Source organism: Helianthus annuus, chromosome 8 (assembly GCF_002127325.2).
Source record: "Helianthus annuus cultivar XRQ/B chromosome 8, HanXRQr2.0-SUNRISE, whole genome shotgun sequence".
NCBI classification, from domain to species: Eukaryota; Viridiplantae; Streptophyta; class Magnoliopsida; order Asterales; family Asteraceae; genus Helianthus; species Helianthus annuus.
In genome coordinates, this window is record NC_035440.2 from 113928337 (window position 1) to 113939643 (window position 11307).

The 11307-nt window shown below is 38.5% G+C and overlaps 1 non-coding gene across 1 annotated transcript; it reads right to left on the reverse strand.

Annotated features, from left to right (window-relative positions):
* Nucleotides 1–9951: 9951 nt before the first annotated feature.
* On the reverse strand, nt 9952–10058 carry LOC118481598. Its single transcript, XR_004865808.1, has one exon. It is a non-coding gene; the product is annotated as a small nucleolar RNA R71 (small nucleolar RNA).
* Nucleotides 10059–11307: the final 1249 nt, after the last annotated feature.

The window sequence follows — 11307 nt, forward strand, 5'->3', positions numbered from 1 at the left end:
AGCACCCGTTCACACGGGGGTTGTTAAGGACAATTACTTGCATGGATTACGGTGGTAATCATGTATTGCGAACTGTCTTGGATAGTCAACCCGCAGTCGTTGGTATCGATAGGTCCATGTCGATAATTAACATGCATCATTTCCCTCTGTGTACATGCTGGTTATGCGTAAACTATTCGAACTCTATATGCTATTATTAAACTTGTATGCTCACCTTTACATTTTATGTATTGACTTTATTTTAACGTATGTGACAGGTGTTTAAGATGTTTGTTTGCTAGGGAAGTGAAGCTAGAATAAAGCCTTAGAGGCCCCAACAAATAGTTGTCTGTCAGGAACAAGCAACTAGGGCATAGTTGTCTGTAGATCTTGTCAGGCTGGGTCTTTAGGAGCATTTGAGCAATATTTATGTTTTGTAATAACTTAAATCTGAGTTGTCGGAACAGAATTACTTGACTAGTTGTTATCTGTAATAATTTATTACATTATTTGGGACACGGTATGGTACGTGTTATTTTAAACTGAATAGTAATGATTGTTGTTATGGAAACTACAGGACAATCTGTTTCGCTCAGTGCCATGCCCCGATGATTCCGCCATCGGTTGGGGTGTGGCAACTAACTTCTATTTCTCGAACCTCGTGCATTGGTTATTCTAACCTATCCTATTACATGATACAAGACGAAGTCAATAGACGTGATGCACTAACAGACTCCCCCTCGGATATTGACGAAGTCTTCAGTGACTAATCTCTGACATGACACCTCTTAGGTCTTGATCATTCTGCCTTCTCGTTCAGATTGTAACATTGTAAGCATCCATCACTGGCTCTATAACAATATAAACTCTCTTGATCAGCTTCACACTTTTGAATGTTATACCAGGATCTCATCACTGGCTCTATCATCAACAGCTTCATCATAAGCAGGCTCCCCCTTTCGTCAAGCTTCCGTGCTTTTAGGGATCGACCCCTAGCTTTCCATCTACAAGCTCCTCCTAACTTCCAGCTTGCCTTCAGACTCCCCCTTAGACTCTGCTCTCGGGATCGTAGTCTGGACTTTTCCTGCAATCACTCATACACTTGTAAGTAATAACATTTTAAAACTTCCAGATATCGTAATCTGGTAACTCAACCTCCCCAAAATCACTTCTCATGAATTTGGCAGTTTCATCGAATCGTATCGGAAACTAGCTCTTTAACAATATAAGCATCCAAATCCACCACAGTTAATCATCCAAGTCTAGACTAATGACTTTGGAGATATCACAAACTGTTTTTGATTTTGTTTTTAACTCAAGTTTCAAATTAATGAACTTGTTTTATTTTCAGAAACACAATCAGCTTACTTAGATTTTGAAAACTCAGCATTTCAGATATTGGTTGTCGAAAATAAAGCAGAAATCAAAATCTTTTTTGTATTTTCTGAAAATATAAAGCAGTAAAGAAATATGTACAAACATATTTATAGACAATATTTTTGTTTGAGTATGCGACAGAGGATCATATCAGATTTTGACAAGTCACAAGTACCGTTGAGCTTAATTCATATTAAGAATTAAACAATTCACTTAGATTGTCGATATACTGGTCCACTTAAATATACTCCCGTATCCAGAATCCCAAATATTCAATCTTACAGGTGAGTATACCACAGATGATATCTGTAAGGGGTTAAATGCGAGAGCCGTGAGAGCTCAGGTCGATACTTCCGTATACGCAGAGAGATGACGGCTTCGACTTTTCGGTGTGTCCCCTTTAGAGGATCTTTTAGTTACAACAGCAGTGATTATCAATTTTATTGTTTCATCAGCTTGCTGAGGGCGATGCTATGTTTCAAGCATTTGCAGAAAGTATTATTCGGGGACTAGGTCAGAACTTCCATTCAGCAGAAGTCCCAGAATAATACCCCAGATATCACTGAGTATAAAGACCTAGTATCTCAGAATTAGGGACCTTTCAAACGAGATTTCAGGGGTTACCTATCTATCCAAGTAGTGTTCCCCACGAAATAAGCAAGTGTTTGAATTTAGGTTTATATCCCGAAAAAGTTTACTAAATGTATAAAAACCTATTGACATATCATCAGTGAGACTGTTTAACGCTATTTAATTCTTTACAATTCTTTAGCATACTGTAACTGTCTACTGATGTACCATCATTTCCTCTTTTTACGCAAAAACTCAAATTTTTGAATTTATCATGTTTTTAGTTTTTTTCAAATTTTTTTAATGTTTTTGTATTTTCTGACAATTTTTCTCCCCCTAAAATGCAAAACCATTAAGAAAATTTGACAACCCAATACTGATAGCTTTGTCTCGCCATCCTTTTTCTGCTTCTCGTGTACTGAACTACAGAAAATATAACATATAATACTAATTACCCCCATGATTTACAACCCATTGATCTTAACAGTTTGAAAACCGTTTTTCAATCTGATGAAAGTAATCATGTTTTTTCAGCCGTGAGGGTTTCGGCGTATTCAATCAACATATATTCAAACAAAATTAAAAACAAACATATTTTTGTTTTTTTTTTTTTAGTTTTTCATGTTTTCAGGGTTTTGAAAATATTGTTTATTTATGTATCGAAAACAATCAAACTAAACTCCTTGTTCAACCAAACTAGGGTCCTGCAACCTCTTCCTGTGCCAGGCTGCTCCAACTACCATTCTCACAATCTTCAGTTCCATTGAGCACCTGCACATTCAAACTTTATCAATCATTTGAACAATTTAGCCCAGGTCTGTAGGCATTTCCACACAATAATTTTCATTCAATTTCGGAAAATCTTTATCAGTTGGAACAAATACTCGTTCAATTTTAACTTCATCTTTTTCTTCTTTTATTGAAATCACTTGTTTCTTAACAGACCATGTTTGACCTGTCGGTGTTCCTCGTTTGTAAAAATGTGATTCTTTTTGAACACTTTGTTTCTGAACAACATTTGGTTTCCAAAACTGTTGAGGTTTTGTCATATCAACTGATATTTTCCAACTCTGTGTCGTTCTGAATCTGGGTGTGTGAGAATTCCAGGTCTGTCTTAAATCGAACCTGTTCGGGTTTAATTTCCAATTTTGATTTGAAGCAACATTTGTATTGTACTTCCAAGTTTGTTTCGAATCAAATCTGGTTGACTTTTGTTTCACATTCTCAGATTTCTGTTTTTCAACATCAACATGCTTTGGATTTGGACACTTTCGTGCAACATGTCCAATTTAATCACATTTAAAACACACTTTCTTTGAAACATCCTTGGCCTGTTGTTGTTTCTTTTTCATAGCATCAAACTCCTCATTAGACTGCTGTCCAAATTTGAGTTTTTCCTCTTCTTTCAAACTTTTTCCTTGAACAAAATTCATCTTTTGTTGCAGATTTGGTCTTTTACTTTGATTCCAATTCTGTTTCTTTTTATAACCCAAACCAGCCTTCATGTTTTTGTTCTTAAAAACAGGTTTGTTATAAGAACCTTTGTGACCTTTACCAGCAAACTTTGAAATTTCGGACTTCTCAATCTCAACCATTTTGCAAACTTTATCAACCTTTTCTGAAATCACATTCTGAATCGGGAATACAATGTCTAAGAATAGTTTGTCTGATCCAATCATGGTATAAACCAATCCCTTTGAATCATCCTCCACAACTATCTCAGATTTTGTGTTTTTCAGATATCCATCATAAAGATTTCCTTCATCTTCATCCTGTGATTCAGACTTACCTTTTGTAGACTCATCTTTCAAAACGCTATCAACAACCTTACTTACCACCTCTGAATCATCAGCTTCATCAGATTTGGTGTAAGTCACATCGATACTTTCAGGTAATTGGTCAGCTATGTTCAAACCCTTTTCCACCTTTTCCTCATCATAAAAAAGTATAATTGTTTCTCAATGGTGGTTGTACCTAATGAAATTCTGAACCAATACCCTTTTTGTTCTTGTCAGTATCTTTGTCATCTGGTGTAATGTTGAAAATGCGTTCGAGAATGTACGAAGAGTTATGATAACTTTGAAGTTTGGTTACAACCTTTTCTTTTTCAGCCAAGACTTGTTTAAGATTAGCAATTTCTTCAACACATTTGTTCAATTCAAGTTTCTTTTCTTTAAACTTTCTCTCATACATTTCTTTAGTGACTAAAGTTTCAGACAATCTTTGATCAAAACTTTTGACTTGGCTTTTCAAAGTATCATAAGCTTCTTGTACTCTCTGACTCGACCACTTCAAAGAATCATACTGTTTTTGTAATTCTTGAAATTTAGATTCTTTTTCAACACAATCAACACATTTAGCAGTACACTTTTCTTTCAAAATCTTATTTTCTTCTTCAAGACCATGACATTTCTGTGTTAACTTTTCAACTTTTAATTTCAAAATTTCTTCTGTTTCAACCATTTCTTTACATTTTGTTTTGAAAACATTTTCAAGTTTGTTTGCTTCAATTTCTTTTGTTTTTATAATGTCATCTTTTTTAGTACAGGCTTTGCACATTTCTATGCAATTCCTGCACTTGTTTTCATTTTTATCAACAATTTCAGCATTCAACAAGTCAGAAGATTCATTTACCTCAATCTTTTTCAGCACCGATTCTTCTGTCTCAGCTTTCTGATATTCCTCTTTGTTCTCCTCTTTTCCTTCTTTCTGTGCTTCTTCTATCTTCCATTCTTCTTCAGCTTTCTAATCTTCTTCAGCAGCAATCTTCGCGACAGTCTTCACTTCTTCAATCAACTTCTTTAATTCTTCTTCTTTTCTTTTCTTCATTTCAACCACCTTCGGTAGGCTTGCTTCACACACTTCTCTTATCTTGCTCTCCAAATCCGGCATATATGTTTTATCAGATAACCTTCTTGTGTTGAAAGTAGCCTGTCTTGGAAGCAAATTTGTTACAGCTTCGAAATCGACTTTTGATGGGTCAACAACTGGATTACCCCGTGGATCCATGTAACATTCCAACTCATCATTCCATCTTTTGGCTCTCTGGGCTTCTTTGAATGGTTCGTTTAGTTTTCCGATTTCCCATCTTGCATAATCTGCTTTCCACCATCTATCAGGATCAGCATCAGCCACAAATGCATATCCAACTACATCTTCTTCAGGGCAAACTTGCCTCCAGTCGTAACCTTCATCGTCATGAATAACTACAAGAGCCCTTGATTTTTCTTCTGGCTGCTTCAATCTTGGAGGCTCAGACTTGTTCTGATGATAAATCGCTTTCTTGTAATAATCTTCTTTGAACGGGTTTTCAGAATCATCAGCATAATCATTTCTGCACTCGCGCTTAAAGTGACCTTTCTGTTTACATTTGAAGCATGTCACCTTAGATTTGTCAAATCCCAGTTTGGTAGATGGTCCACCAATTGACTTCCTCCCCGTGATCTCCATGAACCGCTGTGCCCGACGAACCGCACTGGCCATGCACCATCTTATATCCATTAGTTCCATCTCTTCGGGGTCTAATTGATCACAATCTTCTTTTGTCAAGTTGGTGTTGCCAATCTTCCCTGCAACGAGGCTTTCATACGATTCAAGTACAGATGCCAAGAAAACCATCTGTTGTTTTGCTGACTCTTCGCTGAAATTCTGCCCATTTTTCAAATCCACTGCGATATTACACTGAAACAAATTCTTGGAAGCAGATTGACTTGAAGTGTTTGGAGAAGATCCACTGTGAAAACCACTGTGAAGACTTTCATTGTTCACTGAATTTGAGCTTTCTGCAGAAAACGTTGTTCTTGGAGACCCAGCTTGTGGTACATTTCCTTGGTAGTAAAATTCTACATTCTGCTGATAAGCTGGATTGTTGACTTTAGATCTCTTTATCTCCAACTCATGGCTTTCAAGTCTTTCGATCAGCAAATCCACTTTTAAGTTTTCAGGCTTGATTGTATTTTTCAACATTAGTGCGAAGTATTGCCAATCTTGATCATTTGGCAATGAATCAAACAATTTATCCACCAGCTCCTCTTCAGTATATGTGATTTCGTGTCTGGTCAGCTCCATTTTCAGATGTCCAAATCTCTCGATCATTTTACAAACAGATTCATTTTTCATGCAACTGAATAAATCAAACTCTTTACGCAACAATTTCTTTTTGTTTTTAACAATTTCATTACTTCCTACACATTTTCTCGCTAACGCTTCCCACAAACTCTTCGAAGTTTTCTCTTGTTCAAGTAACGAAATAATATCCTCTCTCACTGACTGTTTGATTAATGTGATCATTTTATATTCAGCCACAACATTTTCTATATCTATGTCTGTGAAATCTTTTTCATTTATCAACTCTCCTCCCTCTTTTACTGGTGCAGTATATCCATTTTTCAATTTTAACCAGCTTTCAGGAGCGAGAGCTTTTACCCAACCCTCAAAATGGTTTTTCCACCAGTTATAATCTTCAACTTTCATTAGCTTTGGTGGCTTCTGTTGACTTCCATACATGTTCTCAAACTTCAAATTCTCTGAAATCTCTCTTGAATATTCTCTCATCTCAGATCTTCTATCTGTCGATTCAGAAGTGAACGCGTTGTAGAATGTGTTGTAAAATTCTTCACCGTTGCTTGACATCTTCAATCACCTGAGAACAAACAAACAAATTCAATCAGTTAAAACAATATCCAATATTCTGAAATAAACCGACACTCGATTGTTGTGAAATGATCTTGACACGAAAAAGTTCACTGTCGAGCGAAATATGACACTCGGGCGAAATCAGATTATAAGCTAAACATCCACTTTGAGCAAAATCAAACAATAACACTATGAGCGAAATCAGATTGAACTTTTGAGCGAAATCAAGATTGATCTTTTGAGCGAAATCAGACTAACACTTGATCTTAAGAGCGAAATTAGATTTAATGACCACTGGATCGAAATCTCAAGGAACTCTGGGGCGAAATCACAAGTAACTTGGAGCGAAATCAAGAATTTACGAGCGAAATCAGAACTTGTCCCTATGAGCGAAATCACTTCGGATGTCCATTTTGGTCATTTTTAGGTCGAATTTTGATGTGAAACTTTCAAGGGTTTATCTATGTCCAATTTTAAACAATCTATGAAATTTTGATCTGGTTTTGACCGGTAAATCTTGTTCAGATTGAAAAAGAAGGTGTAGAAGACAGAAAACTGTTGCAATTGAGCTAAACTCTTCCTCATGTACTCTGATACCACTTGTAGGATCGTTGTTGAACCCGAATGAGTCGATCAGAAGAGTCGTTTATCCGATTCAAAGGCGGAATCAATGAAACGGACGCTCAAACTAATTATAATGCCTCTTGTATTGATTTAACACTGATTACAACCTGAGAACAATTTGGCAACACTTCGTTACACTTTCTGATTCCGTGCAAAATGAAACAAACAATGCACTATTTATACTTGACATGATTTCGCTTTTATGACTGATGTGTGTAAAATGCAACATATAAATTACATCAAATGAGGCATAAAACTAACCCTTTTTAAGTACTAATGTTGGAAAAAGAGTGTTTTTGTCTTCCTTTTTGTATTTTCAGGATTAAATGAGCTCAAATTCACAAAAGAAGCAAAAAGACAGTTAAATCTAACATAAATACAAGAAAAGGAACATAAGTGGATTGCCCGACCCCTCAACAGCATCCTCCCAAGCAAAATCGAGAAGGCAGAAGATTGAACACGCCCCGTGCTCAGCCAGCACGGGGTCGTGCCCAAGAAGCAGCAGAAAAGACAAACCTATAGAAGCTTCTATTGCCCACCACGGGGCCGTGCCCAGTGAACACGGGGGCGTGGCGAAAGTACAGCAGGCGCATTAATTGTAATTGCGAATTACAATTAATAAAGAGAGAGATTGTCAGACAGGCACGGGGCCGTGCCCAGCCTTCTGTTCAGCCTATAAATAGGAGTGCTTGGTTTCATTGCAACTCACCCCTTAGCACACCACCTCTCTCACACTTCATCCACCACCCACCACCATCACAACACCATCATCCACCACCATCTTCCATTGTCCATCATAGAGTGTGTGAGTCGTCTCGGGATTCAAGACTGATCGTAAGAGTTCTTGACAATCAAGGCCATGTTTGCCTAAGTCTCTTACATCACTTGGTGAAGACAAGTGTTTAGTATAATACTTTTTATTTTCAATCTTTTGCACTTTTTATTTGGTTTTGTATTAATGACTTTAATAACTAGTTGCTTATGTTGAAGGTGATCTTTCCTTATCGTTTGTCCGTGGTGTCTTGGCATTATTTTACTGTCTATATAAAATAAAAGATTTTCACCGTTCATATCTCCACGGTCTATATGGAGGTATGTTGGCTACCTGGTCGGGGGTTAAGGGAACGGTTTGGTAAGGGTCTTGCCCTTGTTCAGCGTTTCAAGGTCCTGCAAGGGACCTGGGTCAAATTTAGTAGGATCTCCTTCAATGCCCATAGGTATTGGATGGCGGGGATCCAAACTCTTTGACCCCCTCATAAGTTAACTACTATTAATACTATAACCCCGCTATTTAGGACTGTATCCCTGCTGACTCAGACTACTTAGTCGAGGGTAACGTCACCTCCAAAAGAGGGGCCTACCATAATTTGCATTAATAACTTAATTCATTATCTTTCAATAATCCGACCCTTTAGGATTGTATCCTTGATGACTCAAACTACTGGGTTGAGGGTAACGTCGCCTTCAAAAGAGGGGCCTACTACAATAACTAAGATAATCTCTTAAACAAGTGCAAAAGTGCGAAAATAATCAAAGGTTATACTAATACACGAGTCGGATCCAAGTGATTCATCTTGTCTATCTGTTTTTATTTTTATTTTATTTTCAGCATTTAGTTATTTTTTATTTTCTTAGTTTAAAAATCTTTTCTAACATTTTGATTTGGTTAGACGTTGAGGATAAACCGGTACTAAAAGCTCTTGTGTCCTTGGACGACCTCGGTATCTTACCAACACTATACTACGTCAACGATGGGTGCACTTGCCCATATGTGTGTTTAATGTTAGTAAATATCGTGTTTTATAAATTTAAAACTTGGCTAAAAGTGTAAAAGAGCTTAAAATATACATCTAAAATATAACACACTTCACGCACATCAAGTTTTTGACGCCGCTGCCGGGGACACAAGGATTTTAAGAAAGTTAGGAATCAACGGCCTAATCATATTTTTATTTTTTATTTTTTAGGATTTTCTTAGTTTTTCAGCTTCTGCAGAGCTCAGCACGGGCCGTGCCTGGTCGGACACGGGTCGTGCCCAGCGTTGTTACTGGCAGTTTTTAGTTTTCCAAGTTATAGAAGGCTGACCACGGGGCCGTGTCGGTGCAACACGGGGCCGTGTCCAACTCTCCAGTAACTGGGATCCGGAAAACAATCACTGTAACTCCGACCACGGGCCGTGTTCACTGAGCACGGGGCCGTGATGAACCTTCTGACCAGCATTCTTTATTGTTTTTACTGCAGGACTTGGAACCAGACGCCACCCCTACGTAGTGTATGAGCTCCAGTTCTAATAAGGACATAAAAGAACCTCTAGAAGAACCCGAACGCTTTCTCAGAAAAAGACTAAAAGCCAAAAACCAAGAGAAGGTTTCCGGAAATCCACTTCCAATGGCGGATCAACGTACTCTCATGGATTATCTACGACCCACCGTAGGTAACCTCGGCGCCGCTATCAATGCACCGAATGTTGAAGCCAGTAACTTCGAACTTCGGCCGCATTTGATACAAATGCTCCAAAACTCCGCAACCTTCCATGGGCTTGCGGACGACGATCCCCATCTACATATTACTAATTTCCTAGAAATATGTGATACCTTTCGGATCAATGGGGCATCAAATGACGCCATCCGCCTTCGAATGTTTCCTTTCTCACTAAAAGACCGAGCAAAAGCTTGGCTTAACGCCCTCCCAGCTGGATCGGTAAACACCTGGGATGAACTAGCCAAAAAATTTCTATATAAGTATTTCCCTCCCGCTAAAACGGCTAAATTAATGACTGAAATTAATACGTATTCACAAGAGGACGGGGAATCCTTATATGAAACTTGGGAAAGGTTCAAGGAGCTATTGCGAAAGTTTCCACATCACGGCCTTGCGATATGGCAACAAGTATCCAATTTCTATAATGGGTTGTTGCCACACACAAGGCAGACACTTGACTCTAGCTCCGGGGGACTTTTAGGTAATCGCCACCCGCATGAAATATATAACCAAATTGAGGAAATTGCTCAAACCAATTTCCAGTGGCACACTCCCCGAGGCAATAAATCTATTGCCCCGGGCGCCCATAAGGTTGATGAAAACACTTCTTTACAAGCCCAAATCGAGGCCCTTTCTTCAAAAATAAAAAAATTGGAAATGACAAAAACGGTCTCGGTTATGGCTTGTGAAGGGTGTGGTGGGCCACATGAAAATTGGAGTTGTATGAAAGAAACGGACGATCAACAAGAGTCGGTAAGCTACATTGACAATAGACCTAGGCCGTCGGTTCCTCCAACGGGCACTTACAACCAAGGATGGCGGAATCATCCTAACCTTGGTTGGAGAGAACCCGGCAATAGTAGTAACCAACAAAACCAACGAACAAACTTTCAACAACCAAGAAAAGAGTCATAAAATTTCACTCAACAACAAGGTGGACGAGAAAGGCTTGAAGATACTTTATCTCACCTCATCTCCGACACTGAAAAGAAAAACTCGGAAAGATTTCTACAATTAGAATCAAATTTTAGAAATCAACAAGCTAGTATTCAAAACATAGAAAAACAATTAAGTCAACTAGCCCAAAATTTTTCCGAGAGACCACCAGGCGCATTACCAAGCAACACCGAAACAAACCCAAAAGCGCAAGTTCATCTCATCACGTTACGAAACCGCACCGTGGGGCCTGCGGAAGCGCCACTGCCGACAGAGGAGACTATACCACCGCCTCTGCAAGAAAAGGACTCCTCTCCATCATCAGAGCCTACCAAAGCTCCTCGAGTTCCGTACCCCGGTAGATTAATTCGTCAAAAGACCAATGAGCAATTCGCAAAATTCGAAAGTCTACTAAAACAATTGCATGACAACATTCCTTTTATTGATGTCCTAACCCAAATGCCTAAATATTCTAAGTTCATGAGGGACTTCCTCACTCACAAAAGGAAAATTGAAACGTTGCAATTACTTAACTTAGGCGAAGAATGCTCCGCCCTCGTACTCAACAAACTCCCCCAAAAGAAAATCGATCCCGGAAGCTTCACAATTCCTTGCTCGATCGGGGACTCCCCCGTTCGTAATGCTCTAGCCGACCTTGGGGCTAGCATTAACCTCATACCCTCATCAATGTTCAAAAGACTCGAC